General features: G+C 43.0%; 1 long non-coding RNA gene across 1 annotated transcript; it reads left to right on the forward strand.

Annotated features, from left to right (window-relative positions):
• Positions 1-177: 177 nt before the first annotated feature.
• Positions 178-23,774, forward strand: LOC139571450 (uncharacterized). Its single transcript, XR_011674298.1, has 3 exons — positions 178-395; positions 21,593-21,714; positions 22,999-23,774. It is a non-coding gene; the product is annotated as an uncharacterized lncRNA (long non-coding RNA).
• The last annotated feature ends 575 nt before the right edge of the window (positions 23,775-24,349 follow it).

Genomic DNA, 24,349 nt, shown 5'->3' on the forward strand with positions numbered 1-24,349 from the left:
TCCTATCAGCGGATTCATTGCTAAATATACAAGCAGACACATTTTTTCCAGTCTCTGAAAGACTACAACTTGTTTTGGGCGGTGCTTTATGCTCTGGCATCCGTCCCTCCCCCAAAGCGGGATTTTTTGAAAAGGAGGCGGACACTAACAACAATCCTTAAGGCAAAACTGAAAGAACTGACCAGAAGAAATGGCTTCAAGTGACTACTCTCATCAACACGAATTAGACGAAAGAGCATCTATTAGCTACATGGTGACATTCAACCATACGTGTTTCCACCGGAATATAGAGAAGAGGAATCGAAACAAAGAGTTGGATTTAGCTAACTTTAGAAGTTCAGCTACAGCTCATGCCAGCAGAGAGAGGACAGATGACAAAAACAGTGCCTAGCTAAGTAAGTTATTTTTCCTGCAAGCCACCTAGCTAGCTAGCTAGCTAACTTCAGTTCATCTACTGAAACCCATATTGTGTAATGCTGGCGAACATACTACTTTGTCACAATGGGGAGGAAATCAAATAATTGTTCTGTTTGCTAACAAAGCTAGCTACTGCGCATTTGGAAAGTCTTCAGACCCCTTGACTTGTTCTACATTTTATTACAATGCAGGTTTATTCTAAAATGGATTAAATTGTTTTTTTTCCCTCATCAATATACTACACACAATACCCCATAAAGACAAAAGAAAAACAGGTCTTTAGAATTTTTTGCAAATGTATTAAATATAAATAACTGAAAAATCACATTAACATAAGTGGTCAGAACCTTTACACAGTACTTGTTGAAGCATCTTTGGAAGCCATTACAGCCTCAAGTCTTCTTGGGTATGAAGCTACAAGCTTGGTGTCAGGACCCGGTGCGAGAAACAGTCACTAATAATTGGCAGAACCCAGAAGATGAGGCAGACACAGCAGTACTAGATATGGTGGTTTAATAAAAAATAGATATCTTCCAAAATACAAAAGAAAATCCACAAAGTGGTAAAAACAGCAAGGGAAAAAACAAACCTCAAAAGACCAATCCAAAAATACACGAGAACAAAACCAGAGAACCTCTGGAAAATCCAACAAGAGAAAAATGTTCACAAAGGCTGGGGCTGGGTGCTAACATACAAACACTGAGCAAGGAACTAAGGAACACACAGGGTTTAAATACTAACAAGGGAATGACTTACAGGTGCAAACAATAATTAGGGCAAGAAAAACAAAAGGTACAAAAAAGGTGCAAGGGGGACATCTAGTGAACAAAACCAAACAGTCCTGGCCAAAACCTGACAGAATCCCCCCTCTAGGAACGGCTCCTGACGTTCCTACCAGCCTTCTCAGGGTGGAGGACCCTGAACTGACGAATGAGGTCAGGGTCCAGTATGTCCTTGGCAGGAACCCAGGAGCGCTCCTCGGGACCGTAGCCTTCCCAGTCCACGAGATACTGCCAGGACCGCTGCACCCGGCGGGAATCCAGTATCCGGTGGACGGTATAAGCCGACTGGCCTCCGATGACACGGGGCGGAGGGGGAGGTCTGCCTGCCGGGATAAGGGGAGAAAAAACAACAGGTTTTAATAAAGAAATGTGAAATGTGGGATTGATTTTAAGGGATCTGGGTAAGTGCAGGCGAAAAGTAACGGGATTGACTCTCCTGGCAATCTTAAAGGGACCGATGAATCTCTGGGACAGCTTGCGAGACTCCACCCTTAGCGGTAAGTCTTTTGTTGAGAGCCATACTCTCTGGCCGGGGTACAGGGTAGGACCGGGACGGCGACGTCTGTTGGCTTGTCGCTGGTACTGCTGTGAGGAACGCAGAAGATTAAGACGGGCCTTCTTCCACGTAAGCCGACAGCGTCTGATGAACCTCGAGGCTGAAGGCACTCTGACTTCTGCCTCCTGGTCCGGGAACAATAGCGGAGCATAGCCAAACTGACACTCATGCGGAGACATACCAGTGGAGGAGGAGCACAAGGTGTTGTGCGCGTACTCGGCCCAAACAATGAAGGATGACCATGTGGACGGGTTGTTGGAAACCATACATCTGAGGGTGGTTTCCAGCTCCTGATTCATCCTCTCAGTTTGGCCGTTGGACTCCGGATGGTACCCTGAAGATAAACTGGCCGTGGCCCCTATGAGTTGGCAGAAGGCCTTCCAAAACCTTGAGGCGAACTGGGGACCTCTGTCGGAAACCATATCTTGCGGGATACCAAAGACTCGGAACACATGGTTAATCACCAACTCAGCTGTTTCCTTGGCAGAAGGTAACTTAGTCAAGGGAACGAATCTGGCCGCCTTAGAAAACCTGTCGATGATGACTAGGATAGTAGTATTACCATGGGACGGAGGAAGGCCAGTAATAAAGTCCAATGAGATATGGGACCAGGGTCGGTGGGGAATAGATAGAGGGTGAAGGAGTCCTTGAGGGCGGAGGTGAGAAGATTTGCCCTGGCAGCACACGGAACAGGCCTTGACGAAAGTGGCAACGTCTTCTTTTATGGTGGGCCACCAGAACTTACGCTGGATGAACTCCAAGGTGCGACCTACGCCCGGGTGACAGGTGAGGCGAGAGGAGTGCCCCCACAGAAGGACTTGGGACCTTGCTGCCTTGGGAACAAACAACCGATTAGCAGGACCTCCTCCAGGGCCCGGTTCGATGGCTTGGGCTTGTTTCACGGTATCCTCCACTTGCCACGAGATCGGAGCCACAATCTTAGCGGCCGGAAGGACAGTCATGTCAGTATCTTCTCGAATGGCAGGAGAGTAGATTCGTGACAAGGCGTCCGGTTTGAGATTCTTCGACCCGGGTCTATAGGTGAGAATAAACTGGAATCGGCTGAAGAAAAGAGACCATCGAGCTTGTCTGGAGTTCAACCGCTTCGCCTGCTGGATATACTCCAGATTTTTGTGGTCCGTAAGCACTTGACACGGTTGAGAAGCCCCCTCGAGCCAGTGTCTCCATTCCTTCAATGCCATCTTAACCGCTAGGAGCTCACGATCCCCCACATCGTAATTCCTCTCGGCCGGGGTAAGCCGGTGAGAGAAGAAGGCGCAAGGATGAAGCCTCTTGTCTTCACCCCTCTGAGACAGGACAGCTCCAACACCCACCTCTGATGCGTCTACCTCCACCACAAAAGGTTCATCCGCCGTCGGTAGTGTCAGGATGGGAGCAGAGAGGATGCGCTGCTTGAGTCCTTGGAAGGCCGTCTCAGCTTCTCTTCCCCACAGAAACCTTGTGTTGCCACCCTTGGTTAACGCTGAGAGAGGGGCTGCCATCGAGCTGAAGTTCTTGATGAACTTGCGGTAGAAGTTAGTGAAGCCCAGGAAACGCTGAACTTCCTTAACGGACTTGGGGTTGGGCCAATCTGCTACCGCCCCTACCTTCTTGGGATCCATCTGGACTCGACCGGGTTCCACTACAAATCCCAGGAATTGTACTCGAGAGGAATGGAATTCACACTTTTCAGGCTTAACGTACAAATGGCTGTCTAGAAGGCGTTTGAGCACTTGTCTGACATGCTTAGTGTGTTCTTGAAGGGAGCTCGAAAAGATGAGGATGTCATCCAAGTAAACAAACACGAAAATGTTAAGCATATCCCTAAGCACATCGTTTATGAGCGCTTGGAACACAGCCGGGGCGTTGGTCAGGCCGAAGGGCATCACCAAGTATTCGTAGTGACCAGTAGGCGTGTTGAAAGCGGTCTTCCACTCGTCACCGGGTTTGATCCGCACAAGATGGTATGCGTTCCGCAGGTCAAGCTTAGTGAAGACCACTGCTTCCTGGAGCAGCTCAAAGGCTGTGGCCATAAGGGGTAGCGGGTAGCGGTTATGGACGGTTATGGCATTAAGTCCCCGGTAGTCGATGCAAGGACGTAATCCCCCGTCTTTTTTGGCCACAAAGAAAAACCCTGCTCCCGCCGGCGAGGTGGATGGACGCATGAGGCCTGCTGCCAGAGAGTCCTTGATGTAGGTATCCATAGCAGCTCGTTCGGGAGGAGATAGGGAAAAGATCCGACCCCTGGGAGGGCAGGTGCCCGGAAACAGGTCGATGGGGCAATCGTAAGGTCTATGGGGTGGTAGTTTGGTGGCCCTCTGTTTGCTAAATACCGGTTTGAGGTCATGGTAACACTCGGGAACTCGGGACAGGTCGATGGATTCTAGAGACTCGGGAGGGGAACTCGGGGAACTTGGGAAGATACAAGTGGCTTGGCACGTAGGACCCCACTGCTTGATAGTGCCCACAGACCAGTCGATGTGAGGGTTATGGCTGTGAAGCCAGGGGTATCCAAGGACGAGAGGGAACTCGGAACACGAGGTCAGATGAAAGTTCATCACTTCCTGGTGTTGGGAAACTGAAAGTCGCAAGGGGGTAGTGACACGAGTGACAAGTCCAGATCCCAAAGGGCTTCCATCCAACGTAGTAACCCTTATGGGATCACTTAGAGGTTCAGAGGGAACGCCATTTTCCTTCGCCCAGACACCATCCATGAAGTTACCTGCGGCTCCAGAGTCTACCAAGGCTTGAAGGGGAAGCTCGTGGTTGTCCCAGGAAAGGGTAACTGGAATGAGCAGGCGGGAGTTGGATGGATGGGAGGAGGTTATGTTTCCCGTTACAGTCCTCCCAGGCCTGCACGGGAGAGTGCGTTTTCCCTGGAGCCCGGGACACGTGGAGAGGAAATGGCCCGGTTTGCCGCAATATAGACAGCATCGCTCCCTCATCCGGCGGTCTCTCTCAGCCTGGGAGATGCGTCCAACCTGCATGGGTTCCGGTGGAGTCAGCGAGGATAAAGGTGGAGACTCGGAGCTGGGACCGATAGGAGCTAGGGTGAGAGATCTACGGTTGAGCTCTCTCTCTCTCAGACGCTGGTCTATGCGTGAAGCCAACTTGATCAGGGACTCGAGGTTGTCTGGTGGTTCCCGAGTGGCCAGTTCATCTTGGATGGTGTCGGAAAGACCCTTCAAAAAGCACACTGTGAGCGCCTCGTCGTTCCAGCCACTCGCTGCTGCCACCGTGTGGAACTGGATGGCATAGTCCGTCACGCTGCGCCGACCTTGGCGGAGAGTCAGGAGCTGTTTGGCTGAGTCAGGACCGCTGGTAGGACCTTGAAACACTCGCTTGAATTCTTCAGCAAAGGTAGAGTAGCTGGCACAGCAGGGACTTTGGGCATCCCACACAGCAGTAGCCCAGGCTAGGGCTTTTTCCGACAGCAGGGTGATGATGTATGCTATCTTGGACCGGTCGGTGGGAAACGACGAGGGTTGCAGCTCGAAGGAGAGAGAACATTGGGTGAAAAACCCCTTACAAACACTCGGATCACCTGAGAACCGTTGGGGAGGCGGCAGACGAGGTTCAGCCAGGGGGTTAACTGCCACGGGCACTTGAATCTGATGAACTGGAGCAGAAGCGGTTGCAGGAGAAAGTTGATCAGAAATCTGCTTTATGGAAGTCATCATCTCCGACAGAAGTTGAGAATGTCCAGCCAGTAAGGCCTCTTGCTGAACTAGAGCAGCTTCGTGACGTTGGACAGTCCCCTCGTGGTGGGACAGCATGGGGAAAAAGTCCTGGGTACTGGCTGCCTCTGGGTTCATATTAAGGGCTCAGTGTTTCTGTCAGGACCCGGTGCGAGAAACAATCACTAATAATTGGCAGAACCCAGAAGATGAGGCAGACACAGGAGTACTAGAGATGGTGGTTTAATAAAAAATAGATATCTTCCAAAATACAAAAGAAAATCCACAAAGTGGTAAAAACAGCAAGGGAAAAAACAAACCTCAAAAGACCAATCCAAAAATACACGAGAACAAAACCAGAGAACCTCTGGAAAATCCAACAAGAGAAAAATGTTCACAAAGGCTGGGGCTGGGTGCTAACATACAAACACTGAGCAAGGAACTAAGGAACACACAGGGTTTAAATACTAACAAGGGAATGACTTACAGGTGCAAACAATAATTAGGGCAAGAAAAACAAAAGGTACAAAAAAGGTGCAAGGGGGACATCTAGTGAACAAAACCAAACAGTCCTGGCCAAAACCTGACACTTGGCACACCTGTATTTTGGTATTTTCTCCCATTATTCTCTGCAGATCCTCTTAAGCTCTGTCACATTGGATGGGGAGCGTTGCTGCACAGCTATTTTCAGATCTCTCCAAAGATGTTCGATCGGGTTCAAGTCCAGGCTCTGGCTGGGCCACTCAAGGACATGCAGAGACTTGTCCCGAAGCCACTCCTGCATTGTGTTGGCTGTGTGCTTATGGTTGTTGTCCTGATGGAAGGTGAACCTTCGCGGCCAAAATCTCATGGCTTGTTTTTCCTCTGACATGCACTGTCAACTGTTGGACCTTATATAGACAGGATGTGTGTCTTTCCAAATCATGTCCAATCAATTCAATTTACCACAGATGGACTCCAATCAAGTTGTAGAAACATCTCAAGGATGATCAATGGAAACAGGATGCACCTGAGCTCAATTTCGAATCTCATAGCAAACGGTCTGAATACTTATGTAAATAAGGTATTTCTGTTTTTAATCTTTTATACATTTCAGAGACCTGTCTTCGCTTTATCATTATGGGGTATTGTGTGTAGATTAATTCAGATTTCTTTTATTTAATACATTTTTTAATAAGGCTGTAACATAACAAAAAGTGAACAAATTCAGGTGGTCTGAATACTTTCCGAATGCACTGTATATACAGTACCAAAAGATAGCTATATCATATAACTGATGTCTTTCACAGTTCAATACAGAACTTTGACATTAGCTAACTAGCTAAATTAAGCAGCTAGGCTAGCAATCTCGCTAACATTAGGTTCATTCTTATTGAATGTCTTCCATTTTGTTGTGAAGGAAAAACATGTATGTTATCTCATCACTTCTCAGCTCTCGTCGAAATGGATACCCCATCAGTTCAGTTTGAAAATCTTTCTGATAATCTTTGGTCACCGCATCATTCTTGATAGCCGCAAGCCACTGGCAGAATCGGAGCGAATGTCTGGTAGGTAGAATGGTGAAAGATAACTCATTTTTGTGATTGTTTGTAATTAGCACAGCCAGGCACCATGCCGGTATGATGAAAAACAAACGCTTTCTAAAAAATCTTGCCTAGAAATTCAGAGATTACTGTGTGTTGGTTGTTCGAAGTTAACAACGCCATTATTCAAGTTTATTGACACACCCACTCTGCCTAGTGGGCGGTATCAGTATTCACTTTGAATGCTGGACTTTGTGGTTCACTAAGAGTACACTAATACACAAGTAGTCGAAACTTCCCGATTCTACCAGTGAAATGAAAATGTGCGCGTTATAGCTTGTGGTTTGGATAATTGTGATGTTTATGATAAAAACGTAATGTTGTTAATATAGTAATGACTATATGCCGTGGCAGAGCCAAGGTGAAATTCAGCTTTAAAGAAATCTTCTGGAATAATTAGTGAATTACTGTGAAAGTGTTTCCTCGACCACAGTTGAAAGGAAAATGATTGCCCTCCTTAACTTTCTGTAAATTAATAGGATTGTGGGTAATGGTCTTATAAAGCAGATTGTATACGTTATTACTGAAGTCCAGAGAGGACATATGAATAAATACAAATATTTTTCTATGTCGAGTTCACAACTTATATATCTCATGATCACTACATAACAAAAGTTGTTCTGTCGAGATAATCAAAAGTACCACGCATTATCCATTCATTTGTTCAGATGCATGATAACCACCTTATCAAGGAGCCCTGTGGCTGCGTTGATGACAATATGCTTGTGGGGGATTTAAGCCATAAGATAACCAAAGACCACATCCATTCGCATGCAAGGAACAAAGCAGCTAACCTTCCTAGTTTAATGTGCTAGCTAGTTCGCTAGGTAGTCTTATTAGCTAGTTTACCTAGCTAGCTAGCAAGCTATCTTGTAATCGATGCTGGTTGTTAGCTTACTTAGCTGATATGTGTATAGTTAGAAGGGACACTTCATGTTTGGTGGGAAATATTTCAATTTACATTGGGGTTAGCTCCATTTCTGACAGGTTGCTCAGATTCTATTTCAGCCTCAGAGGCTAATAAATCAGGATGCTGTAAGCTCCTTGCAGACAGCAGATAAAGTAACATCCTGACTTATCAGCCTCTGAGATTGAATCTGATCAGCCTGCCAGGAATAGAGTGTACCCACTCTTGATCATATGCATAATGCACTGACTGCTAATCTGCCTTCCAGGAGCTTTACCTATAAAGGTGAAACATCTGTTGAAGTGCTCTTGAGCAAGGCATGTAAACCTAATTGCTCCTGTAAGTAGCTCTGGATGAAAGCATCTGCTAAATGACTAAAATGTTAAATGTAAACGGCCTACAAGGCAGAATCCTGACTTATCAGCCTCTGAGGCTGCTACTGAATCTGATCAACCTGTCAGGAATGTATTTTTTTATTTTACCTTTATTTAACTAGGCAAGTCAGTTAAGAACAAATTCTTATTTACAATGACAGCCTAGGAACAGTGGGTTAACTGCCTTGTTCAGGACGACAGATTTTTACCTTGTCAGCTCAGGGATTCGATCTAGCAACCTTTCGGTTACTGGCCCAACGCTCTAACCACTACTTGCCGCCCAGGAATAGAGATCACACATCTGTAAATGTAAATGTTATCCATAAAAAATTAAGTGTCCCTTCAAATTATACACATATCAGTTCTGCAAGCTAACAACCAGCTCAGATGACAAGCTAGCTAGCTACAGTCCAAACAGACCAGGGTTTTGGGTTTGAGTAGTCAATGGGAACAGTGAAACATTCTTCCTTAGATGTTAATATTCTCAAAATATAGATTTGAGCCAATGTCTTAAGCAGTTGAACATGTTATTTCTCCAACCTTAAGAAAGTGACAAACTGACTCGTGCCTTTGATTTGACGGACTGCTTATGTGCAGATCAGCGCCAGACGACTGTTAGACAAAATGAGTGTTTCTACACATAACTTGCTTACTTACTGACTTTATTGTCCCTATGGGGAAATTTTGTTGCAGTGTTATGTACATGTTTAAAGTGGCATATAAATACAAAACAAAATTGACAATACAACTTTCATAACAGTTACATACCAATTAAATATATATATTTTTAAAGGCTAGCCTGCTGGCCTTACTGAGTCGATAGGAACATTAGCCCGAGCTATTTAGGAGGGATATCACACCTGGCACAAATTATTGTCTAGTTGTGTTTTTCCTGCTGGGAGGTGCCCTATACCTGCGCCCAGAGGGGAGTAGTTCAAAGTCCTGGTACAGGGGGTGGCTTGGGTTTAAAATGATTTTGTGAGCCTTGCGGAGGGCCCTGACCTTAAAGATATCATCCAGGCCTGACTGTTTGACTCCAAGTACCTTGCTTGCTGTGGTGATAATCCTTCTCAGCATATTTTTCTGGCTGACAGTGGCATTGCCAAACCAACAAACAATACAAAAAGTTAAAATACTCTCAATGAAAGATTTGTATAACAGAGTCAGTATAGTACAGTCTACAGTACATTAAAAGATCCCAGCTTTTTGAGAAAGTACCATCTCTGTTGGCTCTTTTTGTAGATTACTCCACTGAAGTTTATTGTCCAAGAGGACACCCAGGTATTTGTATTCCTCTACAATCTCTATAATCTGACCTCTGATATATGTTGCAGAGGTAGGTGTTGTACAATTCCTGAAGTCTATGCACATATCTTTGGTCTTGTTGGTATTGAGGACCAAGTGTGATTCCTCACACCACTCTACAAAGTCATCTAGGACCAGGGCCATGTTGTTCCTCGTCATCATGCAACCGGCTGATCAAGGCAGTGTCATCAGCTAACTTAACGAGGTGTCTGTCAGGATGGGAACTAGTACAACTATTAGTGTACATGATGTACAGGAGTGGGGACAAAACACATCCCTGAGGAGAGCTTGTGTTGGTATTGCGTATGTCCGACACGTGGGAACCTATTTTGACTCACTGTGAGCGTTAGCTCAGGAAGTCCAAGAGTAATCTTAGCTAGCCAACGTAGCCATGATATCGCCTACAAGTGTGATCGGGGATTTCTATTGGAGAAGCAGTTTTAGCCATACTGTACGGTCTTTGATTGTGTGATTATGGGTAGCAGCAGTTCCTGGTTTGGGGGTTTTGTCATTGATTATTTGGACAAATCAGAATTGGGCGAAGGCGGTGCCTAAACTGGTGCAGTGATTTTCAAGACTGTGTGCGGATTATGAAACGGTTTACACTAGATTCCACAGCCACAAATTCAAAATTAGCTATATCGTAAAAATGTATGGAAACGAAAATGCCTTTTTTAGCCAATATAGACACGGGTGAAATTAGCGGAAGGGAGGAGTTTGGCTGAGCTAGAGTTTCCGTTTGCACAATTGTTAACTGCATTCCCCGAGAAGTAAAACAGGAAATTATAAACTTTCGCAAGATAATTTTACTTCTGGGTAACTGAGATTAGCATGAAATGTGCCATCTCTTAGTGTAGCAATCAATAAAAACATTTGACCTCATCCAGTCAGTAGATGATGCCTGGCTATTCTTTAAAAGTGCCTTCCTCACCATCTTAAATAAGCATGCCCCATTCAAAAAATGTAGAACTAGGAATAGATATAGTCCTTGGTTCACTCCAGACCTGTCTGCCCTTGACCAGCACAAAAACATCCTGTGGCGTTCTGCATTAGCATCGAATAGCCCCCGTGATATGCAACTTTTCAGGGAAGTTAGGAACAAATATACACAGGCAGTTAGGAAAGCTAAGGCTAGCTTTTTCAAACAGAAATTTGAATCCTGTAGTACTAACTCAAAAAAGTTCTGGGACACTGTAAATTTCATGGAGAATAAGAGCACCTCCTCCCAGCTGCCCACTGCTCTGAGGCTAGGAAACACTGTCACCACCAATAAATCCACTATAATTGAGAATTTCAATAAGCTTTTCTCTACGGCTGGCCATGCTTTCCACCTGGCTACCCCTACCCCGGTCAACTGCCCGGCATCCTACACAGCAACTCGCTTCAGCCCCAACCATTTCTCCTTCACCCAAATCCAGATAGCTGATGTTCTGAAAGAGCTGCAAAATCTGGACCTCTACAAATCAGCCTGGCTAGACAATCTGGACCCTCTCTTTCTAAAATTATCTGCCAAAATTGTTGCAACCCCTATTCAACCCCTATTCAGCCTGTTCAACCTCTCTTTCGTATCGTCTGAGATTCCCAAAGATTGGAAAGCTGCCGCGGTCATCTCCCTCTTCAAAGGGAGTGACACTTTAGACCCAAACTGCTACAGACCTATATCTATCCTACCTTGTCTTTCTAAGGTCTTCGAAAGCCAAGTTAACTTCTTCTAAATGGGGGGGGCGCTGTTTTCACTTTGGGAAAAAATCGTGCCCAAATTAAACGGCCTCGTACTCTGTTCTAGATCATACAATATGCATATTATTATTAATATTGGATAGAAAACACTCTGAAGTTTCTAAAACTGTTTGAATTATATCTGTGAGTAAAACAGAACTCATTTGGCAGCAAACTTCCAGACAGGAAGTGAAAATTCTGAAAAAGGGGCTCTGTGTCAGGGCCTGCCTATTCAACTGGCTTATATTTATGGATCTGTATGCACTTCATACGCCTTCCACTAGATGTCAACAGGCAGTAGAAGGTTGAATGGGGTGTCTAGCTTGATGTGAGGCCGAATGAGAGCTTTTGGAGTGACAGGTCCGCTCTTTTGTCAGTAGTCAGCTGCGCACAAGGGAACCTAACATTGTCTTCTGAAATGCATTCGGTTTACATGACGAAATGCTCCGGCTCTGATTTTATTGGATACATATGAGAAAAACATCATAAAGTAGGATTTTTCAACCGAGTTTGACCAGTTTATTCAACGTTTATTGGGACTTTTGGAATTTTTCATTCCAGGCGCAAACATTTCTTGGACACGTGAGCTCCACATGGCTAGCCAAAGTTGCTAATTCGACAGAAGAAATGGACATTCTAAAACCAAGCAACGATTTATTCTGGAACTAACTCCTTGCACAACATTCTGATGGAAGAACATCAAAAGTAAGAGAATATTTATGATGTTATTTCGTATTTTTGTATTTTATGTTGGCTCCAACAAGGCGGAGAATTGTAGGGCGCTGTCTCACAATATTGCATGCTGTATGTTGTACTAAAGTTATTTAAAAAAATCTAACACAGCGGTTGCATTAAGAACCAGTGTATCTTTCATTTGCTGTACAACATGTATTTTTTAGTAAAGTTTATGATGAGTTCTTTGGTTAGATTAGCTGACTGTCCAAAATATCTCCGGACATTTTGGTGCTATTTGTGTCGATGGCTGCGTTGTAAAACCCCGATTTGTAGCTCTAAATATGCACATTTTCGAACAAAACATAAATGTATTGTATAACATGATGTTATAAGACTGTCATCTGATGAAGTTGTCCAAAGGTTAGTGATTCATTTTATCTCTATTTCTGGGTTTTGTGAAAACTACCCTTGCGGTGAATAAATGGCGTTGTCTGTTTGGCTATTGTGGTGAGCTAATAGAAATATATATTGTGTTTTCGCTGTAAAACACTTAAAAATCAGAAATATTGGCTGGATTCACAAGATGTTTATCTTTCATTTGCTGTACACCATGTATTTTTCATAAATGTTTTATGATGAGTATTTAAGTATTTCACGTTGCTCTCTGTAATTATTCTGGCTGCTTTGGTGCTATTTTTGATGGTGGCTGCAATGTAAAACTATTATTTATACCTCAAATATACACATTTTCGAACAAAACATAAATGTATTGTATAACATGTTATAAGACTGTCATCTGATGAAGTTGTTTCTTGGTTAGTGACTAATTATATCTCTATTTGGTCGGTTTTGTGAAAGCTACCTATGCGGTGGAAACATGGTGAAAATATGCGGTTGGGTGTTTGGCTATTGTGGTTAGCTAATAGAAATACATATTGTGTTTTCGCTGTAAAACATTTAAAAAATCGGAAATGATGGCTGGATTCACAAGATGTTTATCTTTCATTTGCTGTATTGGACTTGTAATTTCATGAAAATTATATTATATGATATCCCTGTCCCGTTAGGCTAGGTTATGCTAGTCAGCTTTTTTGATGAGGAGGATCCCGGATCCGGGAGGGTGACTCGTTAGACAGATTACCGACCATTTTGAATCCCACCCTACCTTCTCCGCTGTGCAATCTGGTTTCAGAGCTGGTCATGGGTGCACCTCAGCCACGCTCAAGGTCCTAAATGACATCATATCCGCCATCGATAAGAGACATTACTGCGCAGCCGTATTCATCGACCTGGCCAAGGCTTTCGACTCTGTCAATCACCACATTCTTATTGGCAGACTCGACAGCCTTGGTTTCTCAAATGATTGCCTCGCCTGGTTTACCAACTACTTCTCTGATAGAGTTCAGTGTGTCAAATCGGAGGGGCTGTTGTTCGGACCTCTGGCAGTCTCGATGGGGGTGCCACAGGGTTCAATCCTCGGGCCGACTCTCTTTTCTGTATACATCAATAATGTTGCTCTTGCTGCTGGTGATTCTCTGATACACCTCTACGCAGACGACACCATTCTGTATACTTCTGGCCCCTCTTTGGACACTGTGTTAACTAACCTTCAGACGAGTTTCAATGCCGTACAACTCTCCTTCCGTGGCCTCCAACTGCTCTTAAACGCAAGTTAAACTAAATGCATGCTATTCAACCGATTACTGCCCGCACCTGCTCGCCCGTCCAGCATCACTACTCTGGACGGTTCTGACTTAGAATACGTGCACAACTACAAATACCTAGGTGTCTGGTTAGACTGTAAACTCCTTCCAGACTCACATTAATCATCTAAAATCCAAAATTAAATCTAGAATCGGCTTCCTATATCGCAACAAAGCATCCTTCACTCATGCTCCAATACCTTGACTGTGTTGTCCTTAAGCCATTTTGCCACAACTTTGGATGTATGCTTGGGGTCATTGTCCATTTGGAGCATTTGCAGCCAAGCTTTAACTTCCTGACTGATGTCTTGAGATGTTGCTTCAAAATATACACATAATTTTCCATCCTCGTGATACCATCTATTTTGTGAAGTGCACCAGTCCCTCCTGCAGCAAAGCACCCCCACAACATGATGCTGCCACCAGGGTTGGGATGCTTCATGGCTGGGATGGTGCTCTTCGGCTTGCAAGCCTCCCCCTTTTTCCTCCAAACATAACGATGGTCATTATGGCCAAAAAGTTATATTTTTGTTTCATCAGACCAGAGGACATTTCTCCAAAAAGTACTGTCTTTGTCCCCATGTGCAGTTGCAAACCGTAGTCTGGCTTTTTTATGGCGGTTTTGGAGCAGTGTCTTCTTTCTGGCTGGCCGGCCTTTAAGGTTATGTCAATATAGGACTCATTTTACTGTGGATATAGATACTTTTGTACTTTTTTCCTCCAGCATCTTCACAAGGTCCTTTGCTGTTGTTCTGGGATTGATTTGCACTTTTCACAACCAAAGTACTTTCATCTCTAGGAGACAGAACGCGTCTCCTTCCTGAGCGGTATGACGGCTGCGTGGTCCCATGATGTTTATACTTGCGTAGTATTGTTTTCTACAGATAAACGTGGTACCTTCAGGCATTTGGAAATTGCTCCCAAGGATGAACCAGACTTGTGGAGGTCTACAATAATTTTTTCTTGGCTGATTTCTTTTGATTTTCCCATGATGTCAAGCAAAACGGCATTGAGTTACATAATATAATAACATTATAACTGGAATATGTATTATAATAATATTATAACTGGTATATATAAAATAATATTTTTACAACTGGTATATATAATATAATAATATCTAATACTGGTATATATTATAATAATATTATAACTGGTATATATAATAATATTATAACTGGTATATATAATATAATAATATTTAATACTGGTATATATAATAAAATGTTATACCTTTTATAAAAAATATTATATTATATTATTATAACTGGTATGTATAATATACTAATTTTATAACTGGTATACAGAATATAATAACGTTATAACTGGTATGTTTAAAATAAGAAGATTATAACTGGTATATATAACATAATAACATTATAACTCGTATATATAATATAAAAAGGTTATAACTGGTATGTATCAAATAATAACATTATAACTGGTTTACATAATATGATAACATATAAACTGTATATATTTTATAATAATATTATTACTGGTATATATAATAATATTATAACTGGTATATATAATATAATAATATTTAATACTGGTATATATAATAAAATGTTATACCTTTTATAAAAAATATTATATTATATTATTATAACTGGTATGTATAATATAATAATTTTATAACTGGTATACAGAATATAATAACGTTATAACTGGTATGTTTAAAATAAGAAGATTATAACTGGTATATATAACATAATAACATTATAACTTGTATATATAATATAAAAAAGTTATAACTGGTATGTATTGAATAATAACATTATAACTGGTTTACATTATATGATAACATATAAACTGTATATATTTTATAATAATATTGTTACTGGTATATATAATAATATTATAACTGGTATATATAATATAATAATATTTAATACTGGTATATATAATATAATTTTATACCTTTTGTGCAAAATATTATATTATTTTAACTGGTATATATATAATATATATATTTTTTATAACTGGTGTACAGAATATAATAACGTTATAACTGGTATGTTTAATATAATAATATTTTAACTGGTATATATAACATAATAATATCATAACTGGTATATATAATATAGTAATTGTATAACTGGTATATATAATATAATAACATTATAACTGGTATACATAATTTAATAACAGTACAACTGGTATATATAATATAATTATATTGTAACTGGTATATATAATATAATAACATTGTAACTGGTATATATAATACTGTATGTAACTAGTATGTACAATATAATAATATCATATTGGGAATATATAATATAATTACATTTTAACTGGCATATACATTTACATTTACATTTAAGTCATTTAGCAGACGCTCTTATCCAGAGCGACTTACAAATTGGTGCATTCACCTTATGATATCCAGTGGAACAACCACTTTACAATAGTGCATCTAACTCTTTTAAGGGGGGGGGGGGTTAGAAGGATTACTTTATCCTATCCTAGGTATTCCTTAAAGAGGTGGGGTTTCAGGTGTCTCCGGAAGGTGGTGATTGACTCCGCTGACCTGGCGTCGTGAGGGAGTTTGTTCCACCATTGGGGTGCCAGAGCAGCGAACAGTTTTGACTGGGCTGAGCGGGAACTGTACTTCCTCAGAGGTAGGGAGGCGAGCAGGCCAGAGGTGGATGAACGCAGTGCCCTTGTTTGGGTGTAGGGCCTGATCAGAGCCTGAAGGTACGGGGGTGCCGTTCCCCTCACAGCTCCGTAGGCAAGCACCATGGTCTTGTAGCGGATGCGAGCTTCAACTGGAAGCCAGTGGAGAGAGCGGAGGAGCGGGGTGACGTGAGAGAACTTGGGAAAGTTGAACACCAGACGGGCTGCGGCGTTCTGGATGAGTTGTAGGGGTTTAATGGCACAGGCAGGGAGCCCAGCCAACAGCGAGTTGCAGTAATCCAGACGGGAGATGACAAGTGCCTGGATTAGGACCTGCGCCGCTTCCTGCGTGAGGCAGGGTCGTACTCTGCGAATGTTGTAGAGCATGAACCTACAGGAACGGGTCACCGCCTTGATGTTAGTTGAGAACGACAGGGTGTTGTCCAGGATCACGCCAAGGTTCTTAGCACTCTGGGAGGAGGACACAATGGAGTTGTCAACCGTGATGGCGAGATCATGGAACGGGCAGTCCTTCCCCGGGAGGAAGAGCAGCTCCGTCTTGCCGAGGTTCAGCTTGAGGTGGTGATCCATCATCCACACTGATATGTCTGCCAGACATGCAGAGATGCGATTCACCACCTGGTTATCAGAGGGGGGAAAGGAGAAGATTAATTGTGTGTCGTCTGCATAGCAATGATAGGAGAGACCATGTGAGGATATGACAGAGCCAAGTGACTTGGTGTATAGCGAGAATAGGAGAGGGCCTAGAACAGAGCCCTGGGGGACACCAGTGGTGAGAGTACGTGGTGCGGAGACAGATTCTCGCCACGCCACCTGGTAGGAGCGACCTGTCAGGTAGGACGCAATCCAAGCGTGGGCCGCGCCGGAGATGCCCAGCTCGGAGAGGGTGGAGAGGAGGATCTGATGGTTCACAGTATCAAAGGCAGCCGATAGGTCTAGAAGGATGAGAGCAGAGGAGAGAGAGTTAGCTTTAGCAGTGCGGAGCGCCTCCGTGACACAGAGAAGAGCAGTCTCAGTTGAATGACTAGTCTTGAAACCTGACTGATTTGGATCAAGAAGGTCATTCTGAGAGAGATAGCAGGAGAGCTGGCCAAGGACGGCACGTTCAAGAGTTTTGGAGAGAAAAGAAAGAAGGGATACTGGTCTGTAGTTGTTGACATCGGAGGGATCGAGTGTAGGTTTTTTCAGAAGGGGTGCAACTCTCGCTCTCTTGAAGACGGAAGGGACGTAGCCAGCGGTCAAGGATGAGTTGATGAGCGAGGTGAGGTAAGGGAGAAGGTCTCCGGAAATGGTCTGGAGAAGAGAGGAGGGGATAGGGTCAAGCGGGCAGGTTGTTGGGCGGCCGGCCGTCACAAGACGCGAGATTTCATCTGGAGAGAGAGGGGAGAAAGAGGTCAAAGCACAGGGTAGGGCAGTGTGAGCAGAACCAGCGGTGTCGTTTGACTTAGCAAACGAGGATCGGATGTCGTCGACCTTCTTTTCAAAATGGTTGACAAAGTCATCAGCAGAGAGGGAGGAGGGGGGAGGAGGGGGAGGAGGATTCAGGAGGGAGGAGAAGGTGGCAAAGAGCTTCCTAGGGTTAGAGGCAGATGCTTGGAATTTAGAGTGGTAGAAATTGGCTTTAGCAGCAGAGACAGAAGAGGAGAATGTAGAGAGGAGGGAGTGAAAGGATGCCAGGTCCGCAGGGAGGCGAGTTTTCCTCCATTTCCGCTCGGCTGCCCGGAGCCCTGTTCATTTTTATAATAGCGTTATAACTGGTATATATGTTATATAATAACATTATAACTGGTATATATAATATAATAACAATATAACTGGTATAAATAATATGATAACTTTATAACTGGTGTATATAATATGATAACATTATAACTAGTATATATAATATAATACTATTAAAACTGGCATATATAATATTTAACTATTATAGCTGGTATACATAATATAATAACGTTATAACTGGTATTTCAAACAATAACATTATAACTGCTATGTTTAAAATAATAACATTATACATTTTAAATATAATACAGTTGAAGTCGGAAGTTTACATACACTTAGGTTGGAGTCATTAAAACTCGTTTTTCAACCACTTCACAAATTTCTTGTTAACAAACTATAGTTTTGGCAAGTTGGTTAGGACATCTACTTTGTGCATGACACAAGTCATTTTTCCAACAATTGTTTACAGACAGATTATTTCACTTATAATTCACTGTATCACAATTCCAGTGGGTCAGAAGTTACACTAAATTGACTGTGCCTTTAAACAGCTTGGAAAATTCCAGAAAATGATGTCATGGTTCAAGAAGCTTTTGATAGGCTAATTGACATCATTTGAGTCAATTGGAGGTGTACCTGTGGATGTATTTCAAGGCTTACCTTCAAACTCAGTGACTCTTTACTTGACATCATGGTCAAATCAACAGAAATCAGCCAAGACCTCAGAAAAAAAAATGTAGACCTCCACAAGTCTGGTTCATCTTTGGTAGCAATTGAAGGTACCACATTCATCCGTACAAACAATAGTATGCGAGTATAAACACCATGGGACCACGCAGTCGTCATATTGCTCAGGAAGGAGACGCATTCTGTCTCCTAGAGATGAACGTACTTCGGTGCGAAAAGTGCAAATCAATCCCAGAACAACAGCAATGTAGCCTAGTAGGCCCACGTTAACTAGCTAGCTAACTAATTTAGATATATAGCTTTGTTGATTTGATGATGTTTAAATGTTTATGTTGAAATGGTGTTGGAGTAGCGGAGGCAGTGCTCCTGTTGTATGTGCTGCCTTGCGGTAACTCCATGGTTCTAAATCAGTAGTTGTTTAGGAAACAGAAACTCAGGCAACTCTCTGTCCGTGATGCTGATGTTAAATCACAGTTCAGAAATCGCCAAATAATTTGGGAGACAAACAACTCTGTACCTTCAACACACACACACACACACACACACACACACACACACACACACACACACACACACACACACACACACACACACACACACACACACACACACACACACACACACACACAGACACACGCACACACATTATACTACTGCATCTGGCAGTCTATGGTGTAGGGCAAGTCCAGCTATGGCCTGTCTGGCCTACCCCACTGGCCAATGGTTAATGAGGAACGCTGTGGGCAGCAATAGTGAACACATATAAAGTGGATATTAACAAGACTGTGTATCGGCCAAAAGCCTTGTGGAGCAAGGTGTCGAGATCATTAATTTTAACAAGGAAAGCTGATATAATCTCAGCAGAGCGCTTATTTCATAGACGTCCTGCTCTGTAGTTGGTGTACTACAGAACTCTGGGACATGAGGGACACACACACACACACACACACGCACGTACGGACGTATGCACGCACGCAGGCACGCACACACACACACACACACACACACACACACACACACACACACACACACACACACACACACACACACACACACACACACACACACACACACACACACACACATTTATCAGCAGACCAGCTGTTTATTTTAGGAACAGAGAGCTTTAGTGAAGCACAGCTCATCCTCGTCTCAGCTAGATTCAGTGTCTTCACAGGCAGAAGAGGCCAACTCTGGCTTCTCAACTACTGCTCTGTCTATGTTAAGTTGTTTTTCAAGACCTATAATCCCTGCAAAAAGCTTTCTGTCTGTAACCTATTCCTCAACTCAAAAGGAGACAGAGATGAGATAGTGAGTAATGAAATACTGAAAGACAAAAATAAGGGAATTCACTTCATAAATGTCAACTTGTCACAAAGAAATCCCCCGCACGGAGAGAGGAAAGACAACGACATGATTTATTTGTCTCCATATGCATACTGTAATCTAATGTGGTAGTCGGCTAAAAATGGCATCAGATGGACGAAAACTGTGAAAGACTATTTAGCAACTGCTTCTGGAATAATATGCTGCAGTATTGTCTTAGCCAGCAGATCCGAGCCTCTTGCTTACAGCTGCACTAGGGTCAGACAGCATTCCTCTGTATATTAAGACACTGCGGAGCTGGCACGAGATATGGCTCGGAAAACAGACCTCAATCCAGGGATGAGAAATGCTTTCTTCTCCGAATTGTCCTATTATCCCAACTGTTACACCAAGAAAATTGAACTACTGCTAGTTTTTCCGGAAAACTGTCCTTTTCATCCTCATACTAGGTAGCAGAAGCCACAGCAGCCATTTTTGAATGGCAGTGACAGCTAATCAGCTCCTTTGTTGTTCAATGCAATGTGCCATTCCAAAATATGATATCTGAGTGAGAGTGACAAATAAAATCAATGGGGGACCCCTGGAGGTCAGGGCCCCTGGAGGTCAGGGCCACTGGAGGTCAGGACCACTGGAGGTCAGCACCACTGGAGGTCAGGGCCACTGGAGGTCAGCACCCCTGGAGGTCAGGGCCACTGGAGGTCAGCACCCCTGGAGGTCAGGGCCACTGGAGGTCAGGGCCACTGGAGGTCAGGGCCCCTGGAGGTCAGGGCCCCTGGAGGTCAGGGCCACTGGGCACGTGCCCCGTGTGCTCGGTATTCGGCCATGGTTACTACATGTTTAGTTAGCTGGCTGGACTAAATCACCAATCTAAAAATTGTTAGCTGACATGGCTAATTGAGTGACTGTCAGTGACTAACATAAGAAGAGAGAAACTGTTGCACAATCAAATTTCGAAATGGTACCTTGTGTATTCTATTATTCTAACTCAGTTAGAAAGGTAACAGTAAATTGAGACCCCGGCTGAGTTCCTAGCAGCCTGGAACCGGCCCTGCCTGCATGTAGACTTATTGGCAACAAACCCCAATGATGATGATGCCATCGGGTTATAGATAGGCATAGGTTACTATAAACCCATACCATTTGCTATGATGATTACTGAACAGTGTTTTGTAACATTGAAAATCCTAAATCACCAATATCATGTAAAAAAATGTACGAAGAGGAGCAGACGGGGCAAACTCTTTTTTTTTTATGTAACACGACACCAAAGATTGTGGATGAATGAAGATGTCTTACTCAGGCCGTTCACCATTGGAAGAAATGGTCACAGCTCCGGTGTGCATTTAAGGGGGTAGCTCTCCCATAGGCATAAATACGATTGCAGCTGGGTCTGGTCTGCTTAGTTCATTGACTGTGTATGAATCAGAAAAAAAGAGTGTGATGTCTCGCTTTCTCTTCCGTTTCTGATGACACCCACTTGACTTCCTCTGTTGTTTCTTCTCTGTTTCCATGACAGCTGGCAGCAGAGAGAGGACACAGGGGCCTAAGAAGGGAGGCCTACTCTTAACATCACCCATCCAGCAGGATACTCACTGTAAACAATGGCTAACCCCACCCCCAATCTCCATCTTCAGCCAGGTATTTATTGTTCTCTGCACTAATCCAGCTTCTTCCTGAGTCCTGTCTCTCTTCCTCCACTGTGTTACTCGTGTCTCGGAAGTGATTTTTTTATGTTTTTAATAGGGTAGACTACATAATGGGGTAGACTACTCTTCTTGAACTGCACTGTTGGTTAAGGGCTTGTAAGTAAGCATTTCGCGGTAAGGTCTAGACTTGTTGTATTCGGCACATGTGACAAATAAAGTTTGATTTGATTTGATAATGTACATTTACTACAAAATAGAAAACAGTGAAGTAAAGAATAGGAAAAATATATTTTTTACCCTGTTGATGATCAGTCTTGATTGTCAGGGTATCATGTGTCTCTGTATAACATACATTGATTTTAACCCAAGTAAACATTACATACATTTTTGTACCTGAATGAAATAAACATAGAATTGTATTGATGAACTAACCCTTTGACCTTGATCTTTACCGTTTGCCCAAAGCAGGAATAGAAGTATGAGGTCGTATCTGATTACATTTAGAGTTAGTAACAGTAAATCATGCTTTGAAGGCAAATCTGTTCCGCAATATACAAAAGTTCTAGGCTATTTAGGTTATATTACAGGGAATAATTTCCCTTCCTTAGAGAAGCTGAAGTTTACAGAGACAGTTGAATATGAAAATGCAATGACTGTACTGTACTGTACTGTATGTGGTAAGCGAAAACCTCAACAGAGTAGTTGTCAGTTCGTTACCTTGACTAGATGGCTTAGTGGGATGGTAACTGATCGTTTTACTTGGGAGGTGATAGATTAGAAGTCTGTGGCTATGCGAGCAATAACTTAGAACATCTTAGAAATAGGTGTAAGTCTAAAAAGAGTCTCCAGGATATATAACTGAAACTCTGCAACCATCTGTTTCAGTGGAAGACCTGGCATCCTCCATTTAACACAGAATCAAAGAGAAATGTAGCAACAGCCAGCTAGAGAGGATGAGAAACATGCTGTAGACAGGAAAGGACTGGAGAGGTGAAAAATACTGATTTTGTAAAAGTTTCAGTCAGGGGAGTCAGGTGACAGGAAGAAGTATCAGCCAAGGGAGTCAGGTGACAGGAGGAAGGGAGATACCCATATAGAAAAGGCTTTATAGAGATTATCATGAAACACAGACATATTCTAGCTCTGTCTGCACATGATGGGGCTTAAAGATGAGCAAACATGGAGAGGGAATGGTGAGAGGGTGCAGTGGTGAGTGACTTTACCCTTCTCTTCTCCTTCCTCTCATTCTTTAATTCCGTCACTCTCTTACGATCAGGTTTCTCCGAGTCCTTCAGCTGAGCGGTCGGGTGGGGCTTGATCAATGGCAGGAAACGAGCAGATCAAATGGTGATTAATCTGAAAGCGATAGGCCAGTATCTACACAACCATGCCTCTGAGACCTCTGTGACTTTGCCTCCATGTGATGTTGGGGTTGTGGGTAATCTTCTCCCCTAAGGTACCCAGTAACCCTGAGGGCAGATGAATACAGTACACAGTCCTAGGGGGTTGTTTAATATGCTCAATATGCTTATTACTCACTCACTCTCCGCCAGCTGTATGCAAATATAAAACATATTGCCTTGGGTCTCTGTGGAGAACCTCACTACTCGCTCAGACTCACCATAGGCCTTTATCTGTAATTAAACGCACTAACTTCGTCTCTGGGGTTGTTGATATTGATATTTTTATCATTAATAAACAACTTGCTGTAAGGGATTGCACTGCTGTTTCCTTTTGGCGGCTGTTTGTCTGTAATTCTGAAATTGTTTAAATAACTTGATTATATTATGTATCTTCAATAAATGTTATGAGCTGATATTGGATTAATTGTCCACATTCTCAGAATGCTGTATACTATTATATATTAAGGTACTTAAATACGATACCTCATGAATAATGGATTTTCTCATGTATAATGGATTTGCTCATGTATAATGTATTGCAGCAGACATAGGCCCCCCTTCTTGTCAATTAGAATTACCCCAAGGGCAAAACTCCAACTGTACTACAATGCTGTCCAATAAACAAGACAATACTGCATTTTCTACTGCATATCTGGATACACTTAGATCAACGTTTGAATACACAATTCATTGATCATTATCATGTTCTGTTGAATGACTGATTGAAAGACTGAATGATGGCGGGTTGTTCTGAAAAAATCTTTACTAATCCACTAACTGAGCTGGGGGATTGTGCTTTCCTGAGAAGAGGAGTGTTCCTTATCTGGACCCATTACAGTATAATGGGGTGTTCCTAATATGGACCCCTTACATATATTATGGGGTGTTCCTAATCTGGACCCCTTACGGTGTGGTAGGGTGTTCCTAATCTGGACCCCTTACTGTGTGATGGTGTGTTCCTAATCTGAATCCCTTACAGTTTGATGGGGTGTTCCTAATCTGCGTCCCTTACAGTGTGATGGGGCTTTCCTAATCTGGATCCCTTACATAGTGATGGGGTGTTCCTAATCTGGATCCTTTACGTGTGTGATAGTGAGTTTCTAATCTGGATCCCTTAGAGAGTGATGGGGTGTTCCTAACCTGGACCCCTTACATGTGTGATGGGCTCTCATGCCACTCCTGGTAACTCTTTGCTTCTGTCAAAACAGACTTTCTCAAATTGAA

The sequence above is a fragment of the Salvelinus alpinus genome, chromosome 3 (assembly GCF_045679555.1).
Source record: "Salvelinus alpinus chromosome 3, SLU_Salpinus.1, whole genome shotgun sequence".
Classification (NCBI taxonomy): Eukaryota; Metazoa; Chordata; class Actinopteri; order Salmoniformes; family Salmonidae; genus Salvelinus; species Salvelinus alpinus.